This window comes from Vanellus vanellus, assembly GCF_965231255.1.
Source record: "Vanellus vanellus genome assembly, chromosome: 16".
In the NCBI taxonomy this organism is placed as follows: domain Eukaryota; kingdom Metazoa; phylum Chordata; class Aves; order Charadriiformes; family Charadriidae; genus Vanellus; species Vanellus vanellus.
Window position 1 is genome coordinate 4,244,618 of NC_138921.1, and position 15,542 is coordinate 4,260,159.

Sequence of the window (15,542 nt, forward strand, 5' to 3'; positions counted from 1 at the left end):
GAAATCGGGAATTACTAAACCACTTGTTTTAAGGTTGTCCTGAAGACTGTAAGATGTGGCGGAAGAGTTTCAGGCGTAACTTGGGACACAGGGATGCGTGCTCTGTAATGGGATTTCAGCACTTGGGCATTGAAGAGGTCTCGTGTTGTAGCAAATACGAAGTTTTGCAGCTCAGGGAAGGGCAATGCCGCGGCGAAGCCGGCAGGATAGTTACCAGCCCTGGTGCAGTCTGCCCGAAGAGAAATCAGAACTATGGATTGGTTTCCTCTTCCATTGAAATTGCTATTTTGAGGAGAACTCTCAGAGTTTGGGTGAAATGTGGAAATAAAGTGTCTGTCCCCTAGTCTCTGCCTGAAGGTGGAAAAACGCTGTCCCAAGGGAGGGGTGGTTGTCTGGCAATCCAATGAGTGGCCCTGCCACCACAGGGCGTTGCTCACCGAGGATTTCGTCTGTCTGCGAAGGTGCAGGCGCTCGCTTGTCCCGTCCAGGCCCTGTGCAGATAAGTATTTAGCAAAGCTGCTCTTCCCCTGGACGGCTGCTGTGGCATCCCTGGGAAGGGAGGTGTGCCTTGTGGGAAGACTGGAGTTCCTGGAGGGCATGGCCAGGATTAGCCTAGTGAGGAGTTTCTGGAGCATTTAGCAAGGTTTGGCACCTCTCTGTTCTGAGGTTGACTTTCTTATAGAAGTCTAAGGGTTTCGTTTGCTCTGAAGTGCTTTGAGAGCCGTAGGGAGCCCGAAAGATGCAGCAGTATGTGTTCTGCACTGGCTGGTCGCAGTGTCTTTGCACGTGGCTGCCCTCTGCTACCGAGTGCTGAAGATCTTGGGGAATGCATCAATAGACTTGCCTTGTGATGGATGTGAGCAACCTTAACCACCGGCCGTAGTCTTCACAGGGCATGCCGGTTCCTGGTTACCGTTTGTTGTAACCAAAGGTATTCATCTGCAAAGCCTGGGAGCAGAGGGGTTTTTTCTTTCCCCTTTCCATTGGAGAACCTGACAGGTACTCCATCTCCATTATGCCTCAGCTCTTTGTATCTGTCGTGTTCCTGGGCTGGACGGCAGAGCAGTGAGGTGCTTCTGCGGGTGTGTTTCCTACCTGTGTAATGGGGACCTAATTAACGGATACCGCCAGTCAACCAAAGAGATGCACAGGCCCAGAAGAGGCAGCTGTCTCACTCGTTCTTTCAGCCAACCAACTGCACCGTGTTACAACACGATCTTCCAATGCTGTTGTTGCATGTCTACTTAAATCCTGAGGCACTGATATGTTTCTTAAAAGTAATTTATTAAGTGAGCTTCTGAATCTTATTGTTGCGAAATACCTTGTTGAGTCAGTGCGGTGTCTCAGATGAAGGCTAACATGGAAGAACATGGTCCTGGCAGGTTCTGTGTGCGTGATTTATCCCTGGGGGTTGCAGGATGTGATGCCTCTGACCAGGAGATCTCATCCTGTGAACCCACCTGTTACTTGTGTCTTGCTGCAGTGTTCACTCCGGTGAGCTGAGTGTGCTTCCAAGGGACTACCAAGAGAATCACAAGGTTTGGGTTGGAAGGGACCTTAAAGATCATCTTGTTCCACCCCCCTGCCCTGGACAGGGACACCTCCCACCAGCCCAGCTTGCTCCAAGCCCTGTCCAACCTGGCCTTGAACACCTCCAGGGATGGGGCAGCCACAGCTTCTCGGGGCAACCTGCGCCAGGGACTCACCACCCTCACAGGGAAAACTTTCTTCCCAATATCTCATCTCAATCTCCCTTTTCAGTTTAAAACCATTACCCCTCATCGTATCGCTCCACTCCCTGATTGAGTCCCTCCCCAGCTCTCCTGGAGCCCCTTTAGGGACTGGAAGGCCGTTATATATAAGGTCTCCCTGGAGCCTTCTCTTCTCCAGGCTAACAACCCCAACTCTCCCAGCCTGTCCTCCCAGCAGAGGGGCTCCAGCCCTTGCAGCATCTCCGTGGCCTCCTCTGGTCCTGCTCCAACAGGTCCGGTTGGAGTTATTGTTCAACTTCAAAACATAGTTATTGTTCATCTGAAAGTCCTCATTTAGTTCTTGTCCCGCTTCCCCCAAGTTCTTCTTTAGCAAGCAGGTTTCTCTGGAATACCTTCCAATGCTCTGCTCCAGCAGGGCGGTGCGGTGCTGTGAGGGATGGTGTGGGTGAGTTGTACCTGCCTGCTTGCTCGTGGGGTGCTCAACCCGCCATCGTCACCGGAGCACAGGGAAAGCATCACTTTTCTTCCGAGACCAGGGCTGTCGCCTTCTGTGTTCTTTCAGGACGAGCTGTCCTCTCCAGCTCCTGACAGGGCTCCCTCGATTGGGCTCTCGAGGTGCCGCGGAGCACTCGAGCAAAACCCTCAAACCTTTTGGGAGGGTGTTACAAAGCAACCTGGCCACACTACGGCGTGGTGTCAGCGCTGCTCCTGCACTATTAACTGATTTAATGAGCCTCTTCAATGTGTTTTGGGGAAGACCTCAGTCTCCTGTGTGACCTTATTGTCCATGTTTACTGTCTCATTGTGTGGCTCGGCTGACAGAGCAGCGTGCTGTGAGCCCCAGAGTCGCAAGTTTCCCTTCCCAAGGGGAAGGCAGAAGGGTGGCCGCGTGGTGCCCGGACATGACGGTGGGCGTTCTTGGGGGCAGTGGCTCCTCCAGCCCCAGGACAGGGGGGAGGTGAGGGACCACAAAGCTGTTTGCATTAGTGAAAACGGTTTCTGTTCTCAGTTGGTGGGGTTGATTAGTGCTGAGGTCCTGTGTTCTCCCACAGGTCTTTTGCTCCGCACCTCGCTCAGGTGAACCTCCACGTTTGATCTCCTCACCACACGTACTTTGCTCACCGTGCTGCCATCCGCTCTCATTTCCAATTTCACACCGACGTGCTCTTGACGTATTTATGAACGGACTCTCTTATGTCAACCCACTAAAAAGCAACCAAATACATTCCAGAGAAATATTTTTCTCCTCTGTCTCCTGTTGCTGTGGCAATCGTGACTGCTGCTGAGCAGAATGGGTGGGAGAAGCCAGCGCCACTGCGAGAACATCCTGCTTTCCCGCATGGTCAGCGCTGTGAAGGGCATCCAGTGCCTGCTGCTGCCTGTCTTGGCAGTGCTTTTACCCCTATAGTGGTTTTGATACGCAAATCTCAAAGGTTTCTCCAGAGAAAAGTAAATGAGAACATACTTGACTGCTCAGCTGGGGAAGCTGAGGCACAGGAGTGTGATGATCTGCCAAAGACCGAGCGCTGTGTCCTCATTCAGCTAGAAATGCCCTTCTCCTTCCCTGACTTAGCTTACACTCCGGATTTTAGGGCAACTTAATCTTCCTTAAGGTTTCACTCTAGGGTTTCAGCTATGTCAGAACTTCATCTACACCTCTTGGCACGTAATCTCTTCTTCAGTGTTACCCCTGTTCTCCTCTCCATCCAGCTGGAAGAGGCCAAGGCTCTGCCCAGAGCAGGTGACCAGGTGATTTCTGGATAATGAGTTATAGCTAATCAGCTACATTTGGTAGTTGACTGTGAGAAGCTGGTCGCAAATCCCAAGTCAAAATGTGTTAGCACAAACCGTTGGAAGGAGAGAGCGTGTTTTGCTTTGCAGTAGGTGGAGAACATGGGGATGGTCTGTTAATCAGATCTGTCGGTGATCAGCTGACAGATGGCAACTCACTGGCGATAATTAGTCATTTGCTTGTGCAGGATGTCGAGTATGGAACGGCGGTGTCTGTTCAAGATGTTAGCGGGAGGGTTCTGTGGGAGACAGCCCAGAGAGGACCTGAGCCCCCTGGAAAAGAAGGGTCTCTCCCTGCGAGGTGGAACTCGGTAGCTAAACACAATGAAGTCCATCTTGCTGAGGACCGCAGGCGTTCTCCCTCCCACCTTTGGCTTTCCAGGGCATCGCTGGGCTAAAGGTTTGCCAAAGGGAGGAAGAAAAGCCGGCTGATGTCTGTGGGCTTTGCTGCTGCGGAGGCTTTCTGCCCCTGGCGCGGGGTGGGGGGGGGGGGGACGGGGGGCAGAACTGCCGACGCTTGTAGGTCTGGTCTGTTGGGAGCGTTGAAATAGGGAGCGAGTCCCTCTACTGAATTTTCTCCTTAGGAAAAAATGAGCTGCTGTAAGTGAGCAGCGGCAGAATGGCGTGACTGCTCCGGCCGGCGTCACCGAGCAGCGTCCTCTGCGTGTCGGCGCTGCCTGCGGGGCTGTCGGCCGGTTCGAGAGAAGGAGAGGCGGCGAAGGTGGCGTTGGCAGACAGTGCTCGCCCTGCCGGCGCGCCTCGGGCTCTGGGTGTGAGGGTAGAGGTGAAGCGACATCTCTTCTCTTTTTTCAGTAATGCTTCTCTCTCCTATGTATATTCTCAAAATCCCCCTTCCCAACGGCAGCTCGCAGCAGGGAGGGTGAGGCTCATCGACGACATCGACCTGCTCCCTCCCGCTCGGCTTCGAGGACTCCGCGTACAATTTAGGTGGGGGGTAGGGGGGGGAGGAAGAAAAGGCATCTGTACCAAGGATTTGTCAGGCTTGTTCTGGCAGATAAGTTGGCTTTACCGAGTGGCTTGATGTGCAATTCCGTGCAGCGTATAGATGTTTGTCTGATGTTTACTTAGAAGGAGAGATTTTCCCAGCCAGCCTAAAAATTAAATTTTGTGTAATGGCGCGTTGCTGATTCGTAATAAGCGCTGTCAAAACGTCAGCCTTGCCTGGGACGAGGGTCCTGCAGAAGACAAGTGGCACTAGCGTGTGTGAGGATGTTTCGTTTAGAGGTAATGAGGTCCTCGGCCTTTTGGGGGCCCCGTTAATCGAAGTGAAGAGGTGTGAAGCCCGGAAGGGAGACGCTGTTCACACCTGGACAGGCAGAGACACGTGCAGAGAGGGTCAGAACGGGTGATTTCTACTGTAAAATGACATCAGAAGGATGGGGAGAATTGTTCTGAAATTACATTGATTCCCCTAAAACGATTCGGGGGAAGGAATCTTGCCCGGTAAGACTAGGCGGTTTGCTTCGAGGTGACAGCGGGGCCTGGGCCCGAGTTTTAATTTGAAGGTGTTCAAGGAGAGAAACGCAACCGTCCTCTGCTCTGCGAATCGTCGCGCGGGTTTGCGGGACCACAGAAACGAATAATGAAAAAAAAAAAAAAAACCACAAAAACACCCCACCTAAATGTCAGGAGACTTCTTGCAGCTCCCAGGTTTGTCAGGCTGTGAGTCAGCACACCGTTCCTCCTCCCTGAGGGAAAACCTCTTGCTGAGAAAATGCAGAACCTGAAACTATGGTTCCTTTACGCCACGCGCCTATATTTTTTTTTGTTTTCCTTGCAGGGACAGGGTATTGGAATGGAGATGAGTTTTCTTCAGGAGACACTGGGTGTGGAGTTCCTCTTGATAACTTCATTTTGGTATTAAAGTAATTTTCTAGATAATGCTGTTTCTCTTCTGAAGGCTTCCAGGCTTTTACAGCGCTGGAGTAATTACTGCCTTTATGAGGAACCTGAGGCAGGGGACTGCGGTCGCTGCAGCCCGCGCTCAGCACCGCTGGCAGAGGCTTCCTGCTCGGCCCAACTTCCTAATAAGCAAACAAACCTACATCTGAAATTGCCTTTCCTTCACAAAATCCACTTATTTCACAAACACTGACAGCACGTTGTGTGAGGAGGGCGAGTCGGTGTCGCTCATGTTGAGGTTTGGCCTTGTAAATACAGATTGCTTGCTGGAGACCTGCTGGGGGTGCCAGGGGTCAGTATAAACCATGTTTAGCATTTTGTTTGGGTTTTTTTTTGTTGTTTTTTTTTTTTAAGGGGAGCTTTCTGTTCTTGTAGGGCTTTTTTTTTTTTTTTTTTTTTTTTTTTTTCCCTTGGACCCCTTCTCTTCTGCCACAATGCAGGGTTACCTGGCAGAAAGCTGCAGGAGAGTGTTTGCAGTGGAGTCCCACAAGGAATAGGCTTTGTCTGGAAAAACCACCCTCCGCAGGGGATGGCTCTGTGGGGAAGAGTCAAGGTGGGTCTCGTCGGTTCATCAGGGTGGGTGGGTGGCTTAGTCTGTCGTTTCAGTGAAGAGCAGGAGAGGTAGGAACGGGGAGAGATGAGATTAGGGAGGTGGGAGGAAGATGTTTTAAATGAGCTTCTGTGTTTTCATCCCCCCCCCGCGAAGGCATCATCTCCCTGGGTGGTGGGTCTAAGCCACTTGAACTTCCAGCCTACGTGACTAATGGCCTTGCTGTCTTATATCCTGAAAGCGGATACAGAGTCTTGAGAAGTCAGATCTCATTTCTTCGGTTACATTTGCAGAGTGAAAACCCGTCAGTGTAACTCCTATACCGCCTCGAAGCTCCTCCAGCTCCCGACGTCTCTTCAATTCTCAACACGGAGCTTCATTTTACCTCTTAGTACTGCACCAGCTGGAACAGCTTCTTCCAGGGTGGGGAAATCGCGTGTGCATGCTTTAGCGAGCGAGGAGAGTGCTTGGAGATGAATGTGCAGTTCCCTCCTCTGGCTTAGAAGGCTATATCTATATTTTTAGGGTGTGTGGTTTGTTTTTTTTTTTTTTTTTTACTTCCCACATCTTATTGAGGTAGGAAGGGAAGATTATGGCACTTGATGATTTAATCAACATAATCTCCAGATAAAACATGCTTATGTTATACTACTGGGAGATACTAATTTATTCTGGCTTGCTTCTCCTAAGGTAAATTAAATCATTAGTTTTAAGACTGGATTAGGTGCACACATCCCCTGCCTCTTAAAAAGGGCAGTTCAGTAGTTCTTAAAAGCTTCTTGGCTTGGCATTTCTTGGGAGTCGTCAAATCCCTTCAGCACAGGTGTCATGAAAAGCAGAACCGAGATGTGACGCTTAAAGGCGCAACCACCAGCTCTGTGGTCGCTAAACGCCTCCGTCCTGACACAGGACCTGCTAATGCCTCGTGTCTCCTTCTTTACCCAATAATATTATTTTACCCGCTCGTTAATTCTGTGAGAAGGTTTTGCCCCAGGTCTGGGGGACCAGCAATTGCTCCCTTGATCACACCTGTGTGTAGAGCATCTGCTCTCAGTTGATGGAGAGCTGAGCTGTTCAGGAGGTGTTGAAGGACGCTGGGCCAGGGCAGGCGGCTGGTGTCCACCCCCTTCTTCCGCTGGAGAAGAGCACAAGGACATCCAGGATGATGCGTTGACTGGTGCTTGAAAATACGCCCGAGCAGAGCTGTAACCCAGGTGTTGGGTGATCTTGGAAGTGTTGTCAGCACCGCCGAACTGGCTGAAAATTCCCCAAAACATATAGGTGAAGTTCTGTGAGTACACACCAAAAATTAAAAGCAAAAGATCTCTTATCGAGGTGGGTGGGGGATGTTACAACTCTTTCATACAAGCAGGGAAACTGAGGCACGGTCTGCCTCTTGTCGGGGAGGGCAGTAGCGGGCTGTAGGAGCAAAATTCGGATGCCTGATGCCAGTGGCCCTTCCTGGAGCCACCTCATTTAGAGCAGATGAGCTGAGCTGAGCCAGCACGGCCGCTCCCCTGCGGTTCCTCGCAGGAACGGCGGGTGCAGAGACGCTGGCTCCAGGCGTTGAGGTGCCCTGTCTGCTTGGATGGTCAGCAGCTCTGGTGAGGAACCCGGGCCCCGCTGCTGAGACAGATGGGAACCCCTCCTTGCGACCCAGGGGGAGGAGAAATGACAGAGGCCCTCATAGCAATTTCAGGGCTATTAAGGGTGTGATAATGAGGCGTTGAGTGCATCATTTTTCAGCACTTCACTCCCCCGCCCCCAGTTCAGCCCATGCATTAACACTCTCCATCCCAGGAGGACAGTAAACACTCTGCTGGTGCTGTAACTCCACTTATTGTGCATCTGGGCATCAACAGGGCTGGTGCATGCGCGGGTGGAGGGGGTGAGGAGGGAAGATGCCTTGCCAGAAAGCTGGCTCTGTTCTCCATCAACGGAGAGCAGATGCTCAAGACACAGGTTGGATCAAAGGAGCAGTTGTTGGTCCCCAAAATGTGGGGCAAAGCCTTAATGAGCGGGTAAAATAATACTTTTGGGTAAAGGAGGAGGCGTGAGGTGGAACTTGCTGCTGTGGGATGCTCTCCAGGCAGCTCTGGGCATCACGCTATGTCCTTGTGGAGAATCTTGTGTAAGATGGTCTCAATGCACCTGGGGAAGGGCCACTACCCGTCTGCTGTTTCCCATAATTTCCTGGTGCTGTTTTCCGTGGTACGATCAGTCCTTTGGGCTGATTCTGCGCAGCCCACCTCCTGGATGGTGAAATCTTCCACCGCTTTGCTTTGCTTCTCCGGATCCCTGGGCCATCTGCCTCACCGCAGTTCCTGGCCGGTGGTGGACGTGACGGTGGCTGCTCCAGAGGAGCTTCTCTGGCAGAAGCGGGCACACGGGCAGGATTCTCCTAAAGGGCAGAGCCGGCTTGCTCCCGGGGTGGGTGGATTTCTGATGGCTCCTTTGAGGGGGTCGACATCTCCGTGGAGGTCAGAACAGGGACGAACCCACGAGGTTATGAATCATGGCGAGGGTGGGAAAGCAGCGTGCAGAGGTGGCCCGAGGTGGCTCGCTCGCTCTCTCGTGTAGCTCTTCCCATTGGGCTGCAGGACGGCGGTGCCTGTGCAAAGAGCAAGTCCTCCTTGTTTGCTGATGCCATTTCTCCTGTTTCATCATATATCGGCGTTTCTCTGCTTGAATATTTAAAGGCAAATGCCTCTCTCTCTGTATAGTGCGTTTGCAGCTGATCTATCGTGTGCTGCTCTGGCACCGGGATTAAACGTTAATGCAGGTGTGCTGATACAGTCTGCTTTGAACCGGGCAGCTCCTGGAGGTCTGTGGGCGTCTGGGGAATAAAATCATCTGTGCAACATGGCCCTTTGCCACCCTACAGACGTGCGTGTCGGTGCGTTCAGGCTCTTCTCCCTCCCCACCTCACCACAGGCATCCTTGGGGCCGAGCTCTTCACCTTCAACTTGCGGGGGTGGATGACCCCTCGGTTCCTGTATGACTTTTGTCTGTGCGTGTCCGGTTTCTCACGGGCTTAGCTTTGGGGACTGCGTGTTTGCTCGGGGTGACGCCCCGGCCGGGGACGCCTCACATGAGGCAAAGACCTCCTCCGTGCCGCGGGATGGATGGGCAGGTGGCTGTGTTATCAGCAGAGGAGATAAAACGATCCCCAACTGGTATTTGTCACTTCTGAGTGCGGACATCAAGGATCTGTCATTGGCAGAGCAAAAGGGGAAAAATATTATTTTTGGTTTGATCTGGCTGTCTTCTCTCTCCAAGTACCGCAGGCTACAGCGGGGCTGACTAGACATGAAGTGCTGCCAAACGCTCGCTCTGATTTACCTCTGCCTTTGTGCAGGTTTTTCACCAGGAGGAGAAGCGCTTGTTTAATTATAAAGGAAGCGTTTGTAGTCTCTTACACGCTGGCAGAGACCTGGGGGCAAAGCTGATATGCAAAATGTATTTTGACGTGGTTTAACATCTCTTTCAGGCTGCCGGTGGCTCTCCTGCGTCTCCCTGCCAGTCATACGAGGCTTGTCCCGCGGCCGCAGAGGACCAGGCGGGTCAGGAGCCAGGACCTCGGTGTCACAGAGGGGTACCGTGACATCTCCACGCTCCAGTCCTCATCCTGCAGCCTGGAGGAGAGAGCCAAAGCAGGCGGGTTTAAAAGCCAGAGCAGGAGAGGGAATCCCTGCCGTCCAGGAGGGCAGGCACGCTGCCAGCCCGATTGGGAGATGTCGGATCCCACCGATGCTGAGCCATTCCCCCTCTCTCCATCCATGCTGCTTCCTAACAGGGAGAGCGATCAAATCAAACACAGCGGGATTATTTATTGAGGTGTGCGTTTGAAGCTGAACGGACAGGAATTGCTTTTCAAAACTGTAAGAGGAAAGGGCTTTTTTAGCTCTCTTCCTTTCTCGAAAATAGCAACCGCATCACCGCGCGCCACGGGGATGTCAGGGCGAATCTGTTTCACTGACAACAAGATTGTTCTGTCTAGACGGGGAAGCGCTGCTGAACTGAGTGAGTCTGCAGAATAATTTAAAGCCAAAATACTTTACAGACATTAAATTTAAAACAAAAACTGGCTTGGCACAGATGACGCTTGATGGATAGTTTGCGTGGGGGTGGGATGGCGGCTGCCTTTCAGACAGAACTTGGTGGCAGCGATTGGCAGTTGTCACTCAGGGTGACCCAGTGGCTGCTGCCCTCTCCCCTTTCCCAAACAAGTTCTGCCACAAGAGCGGGTCCGTCGAGGCGTTGGGGTGGCCCTGTGGAGCTCGGTGTAGGGCTTGGATCTCTCTCGAGCGTTGTTCCTCCCAGGCAGCCTGCCCGGCCCTCCCCAGCCCTGTCCCTGCTGCGGCCACCCCACCGCCCGACCCCCGCGGAGGGGTGCGGGAGCAGAAGGGGTTGCGTGGAGGGGATCTGAGCCTTGCAGTCACCATCTGCCTGGAGGGGCTGGCAGCCAGGGCGCTCTGAGGCGGGGAGGTGTGGTGGTGTGATTGCATCCCAGCTGGCATAAGGAATTTACTTTCTTCTGGCAGGAAAAAAAAAAAAAAAAAAGACGAAATATTAAAAACATGACTCAAAGGCTGGATTTTTTTACTTTTTTTTTTTTTTTTTTTCTAACTCCTTTCTGAGGAGGGCTTCCCCTCAGCAGTGCTTTGGTGTTGCTCAGAGACACAGCAGCCGTGCAGAGCCGGGGGGGTGGCAGCCATCGGAGAGAGCAGGGAGCGGGGCTGAAGTCAGGGAGGAAGAAGAGGCGCGTCTTGGGCAGGCTGATCTCGGGGTGAACGCTGACAGTTTGACACCACCAGAGCCTTTAGGACTTGTGCTTTAGTCTCGTTCGGCTCCTGTTCAATGACGGGAAAGAAAAACGTTTTTCTTGTCTCTCTCTCTTCCTCTCTAGACGAGGGCAGTGCCCTCTGATGTATGAGGACACCTTCTTGTTGACCGCTGTCCTTGGAGCAGGGAGGATGCAAGAGAGGAGGAGCAGAGGGCTCAGCCAAGGCATCTTCCCCTCCCTCCAGAGAAGTCCTTCTGGCTCCTAATTTGCAACTTCTGGGATCTTGGTGAGTCCAAGCGCCCCCAAGAGTCCCTGATGGCTTTCTGAAGTAGAGGTAGTATGGAGTTTCTCCCAGGGCCAAGCTATTCCATTCGCTTCCGCTGGTGAACTTAGGGGTGGGCTGCCAAGGGAGACCCCCACTGTCAGGCAGCGAGGCGCTTTGACGGAGAGATGTGCTGTATCCTAAACTCAGTAAAATTTGGGGCCTCCTATGTTTGCCCCCAGGCAGTCAGCAGACTCCTCCGTGTGCCTTAGTGCAGCAGTTCAGCTGTTGGGTGGGCAGCAGGAACCGCCATCCCAAATGGGTGCGCTCGTGGAGGGAGGGGGGGGGGACGACACGACGCGAGATGGCTGCGAGATACGCAGACCTTGGTTCTTCCTCCCGGATCTGTTTTGCCAAATGAGGAGCTGGAAGGAACCCGTTCAGGGTGTTTTGAAGCTTTTCCTTCTGGTTCTTCCTTTGACGTCTCTTTTCTGCTCTCGCTCTGGGTTGGCAGCTCTGGGACAGATTCAGAGGAGATGTGGGAAAGAGGAAGAGGCAGGTTCAGCGTAGCGGGGAGCGGACCCGGACCGCTCTTAGCTTTTACATGGGTGAGTGGTGGAACAGAGTTTGACCTTGACTCTGACTCCAGCCGCTGCCTTGCCTCTTGATCCTCTGCTCCTGCGTCATCCCTGGTGGGACAGGGTGGGGGAAAGGCAGCAGAAGGGGGACCCTGATGTGTCCCCCCGCCTCCCGTAGCCCTGCCTTCTGCGTTCCCCTGCCTGCCTCCCCGCTGCTGAAAGACCCTGCGATTAATTATACTGCTCTGCAGCCTCTGAAAATTTATTTAGGGTTTTATGTTTGCTGCTGCGTACACAATGGCAAACCTGCCGTGGCTGCGTGCCGAGCAGGTGGCAGCTAATAGGTCAATAAAGTGAATGGCACCATTAGAGCTGTCGAGCTCCAGGCTGGCGGGAGCCGGGCAGGTAGAGGGGAAAGCTGCGGAGGAATCATGACAGATCCGCTTTAGCGGAGATGCACCTGGCTACGCTGGTTTGCAGGAACTTGCTCGCCTCCCTGACAGCACCCACTGCTTTAATAGATCCATTTTGCCGCTGTAGTTTGTCTAGCTTAAACTTTCTTCTCCCTGCATCCCGTGTTCTCCTGAAAATTAGTCTAATAGGGCCCTTTTCATCTGTGAGAGCTTTGGACGTTATTTTCCTTAAAGATTTTCATTGCCTTTTCCTTGGGGCGTACAGAAAAGTGGGGCTGGGGGGGGGGGGGGGGGTTCACCTGAAGGAAATGGAGAGCTTCAAACCACAAAAAAGCCCCCTACCTCCCCAACCCCCAAAATGCCGCCAAAGGCACACAGAAATCGGACGCACTTGAAATAGCTTGCATAGCTTGCCAACCACCCAAGCCGATCTAGAAATCGCCTCCGAGTTTCTTGCTTTGGTGCTGCTGTCAAAGGATTGGGGACTTGGCTTGAGCGGATAAAACGTGGTTGTACCCGCTTTTCGGAAGAGGAGAATGAGGCAGGTGTGACTCTGCTCCTGCCGGGAAGCGAGCAGGCTCCTTTGTACCTGCTGCTCATCCATACGCGGTGGGAATCTGTTCCCGGTCGCCTGGTGCGGAGCTGCCTGCTTTGTACTGCTCCCCACGAGGAGGGGAGGCGGGAGCCGTGTTTGCGCGTGGCCGTGCCGGCAGAAGGAGCTGTGCTCGGTTTGCCTCGTGCGGCGGCGTGGGCTGCGGGGCTGGGGGTCTCCCCGCACTGCGAGAACGGGGCTGGAGGTGGTGGCTCTCCCGCGGATGCTGTTGGGCCGTGTCAGCGGGATGCCAAACCCGCGCAGGCGACGGCACAGCCTTGTGATGCTAAAGCTGCTGCATCCACCAAGCGATGGACCGCTGTGCTGCCTTCGAGTGCTCTGTATACGGTGCCTCCAGCAGACTGCATCCTTGCTGGGGAGGCGGTTCAGATATCCTGGCTCTTCCCGTTTCCTCCCTGTTAGTGCCGTACTGTTAGATTTTAGCATTTCTGCAGAGATGGTTTGTATAAATTCGAGCACGTCGTATTTATTCAATAGAACTTTGTAGGTGTCTCGCACTGGATGTTGCCTCCCCCATGCGTGGTGAGCAATTCAGCTTAAGGAGTCATCACCGATGCCGTTATCTTTATTGCCGGTCCTGCCCGATAAATCGGCTCCCTCCAGGATGGCCGAGCGCAGCGAGTGAGCCGGAGCCTGTTACGTGGGTATGTGGGGTGCTGCTGTTCAGGGGAGGCAGAGAGTACTCTCGGGAGCTGCTCGCAGGGTTCTCAACAACAACAGGCGCTCGAAAGCAGCCCTTGGGTTTGTTAAAAAACAGGGAATTAACAGAGCTCTTGTGCGACCAGCCTTGTGGAGCCCCTGGGCTTTTTCAGCACTTTGGGGATTGGGGTTCAAGTTGTTCTCCCCAGCTTGGAGGGGGTGAAATTTGCTATAATTGTGCGAGCTAAACGTCCTGTTGCCCGGCGATGGGTCAGGGAAAGGACCGTTAAGCTGCACGTTGGGTATTCCAAAACTCAGCATTGAAACGGTGACTTTTGATGGACTAAACTTTACGGAGCTGTGTCCAATGTGAGCAAGATCGCCTGATGTTCAGTGCCCTTCAGGCTAGAGCCGGGGTGCATGTTCCTGGCACGCAGTGTCCCCTGTCCTGTCACCCACGGGGCAGTGGCTCGTGGCATCTGAGCAGGACTCATCCGGGCTGGGAACTTTGCTTCGGGGACCATTGTCTGCGGTGGCACCTTCCCCGCAGCTCAGACGGCTGTGGGAGGCAGGAGGTCTCGTCTCCCCCACGCCAGCTGCCTGTCTGCATGCTGCCTTTGACAAACAGCCGCTCTCCTCCCTCCTCCTGAATTTCCAGTACTGCTTTTCCCCTCCGTTTTGGGCATTGGTGCCTCAAGGGGCCAGCCCTGCGGTCTGTGAGCTACGGGAGGTGCGGATCACAGTTGGCTTCTCGTGGAGCCGCGACAGCTCCCTGGGCAGAAGCAGTCTCCCCAAACCCTGGCTCTGCCACTTGCCCGAGCTGGTTTCTACCCGGCATGTCTGGTGGCACCGCCGAAATGTCCAAAATCCCTCGGGCGCTGCAGACGCAGCCTTGTCTGTGGCTCCCTTCTGGGAAAGAGAGCTCATTTTTGGCTGAGAGCTTCTGATGAGAAACAATTCAGACACCGGCGACTGCAACCGCTGCATTGGCTCGTGCTGAAGGACAGAAACAGTTGGAGAAAGGTTCTCCTTTGCCACCGCCTCCAGGCAGCAGGGGCTCGTGGAGCCTGGCAGGAGCAGAGGAGCCCTCTGGGAAGCAGGGGGGTTATCCCTGAGCTCCCGGCTCCGGGGTCTGCTGCCACCCTGGTGGCCCTGGTCTCTGCCCCGTCAGTGCCCCCTGCCCTCCGTGGGGCAGCAGTGGGGCTGTGAGGGGCAGAGCGTGGGCATTGCCCGCTGCTGCGGGCAGGAGGAGGGCTCCGAACGGGCGGCGGTGAGCGCAGAAAGCTGCCTGACGGTTCCCTTCTTAGGCTGCGGGGTTTCGGTAGAGAAAGTGACTTTTATAGTAATAAAGGAGACTTCCTTTTGGGTCAAGTGCTCTGGAAATGAATGATTTTGAGATGAAAGGCTTTTTACTCGGGTAATACAGATTCACATTGCCTAGAGGGAAGTCTGCCGTGTGCTGGGGTATTTTTTTCCCCTTTGGGGGCATTGTGATTGCTTTTGAAGATGAATTTTCAACATACAAAGGAAAAGAAGAAAGCCGAGAGAAAGAAAAGGCTTTAAAAAGTATCAGGGGTTCTTATGGTCTGTTTTAATTTGTCAGCATGTCTCTCTTGCTTGTAACGCCCCTGGTCGGGTGCAGGGCTTCTTCCTCCTCTTCCCTTTGTGACTTGCTCCTTCCCTTTGGCATCTTCAGCAATCTCAGTCTCTGGATTATTTCGCCCCTCCCCCCCCCCCCCCCAATTTATTTATTTATTTGTTTGCTTATTTATTTATTTATTTTTCTTTCTAGGCCAACCTTTTGTTGCACCCAGGGCTGCTCGGCTGTGTGCTGTGTTGGGTGGGGATCGCCTTGTGAGGTGGGCTGGGGAGAGATGGCCGAGCCCCCCCGAGGGTCTCAGCTAGCAGGGGGTGAGGAGAGACCAGCCCTTGGCCTCCAGCAACGGCAGCAACATGCGTGCTGGGAATAACCCTCCAAATACACAGCCCTGCTCTGGCTGGTCCCTGTGTATCCACGAGCCAGCAGGTCACCACCATCGCAACTGGTGGGAAGAGATGGGCACCTTTCAGGCGCAGTGGGATGCATCACTCTGTGGGGCTCCTTGGTGTGGTACCCATTGGTGCTGCGCTCAGGTGCTCCCCAACCTGGACGTAACCAGCCCAGACGTCACTTGTGCCCAAGCTGTACCCAGGGCAGAGGCAGGAGAGCAGCGAGGTGAAGCCTTCTCGGAAAGAGGTATGGAATGGACCCTTTTCCTATCAGGTTATCAACGGA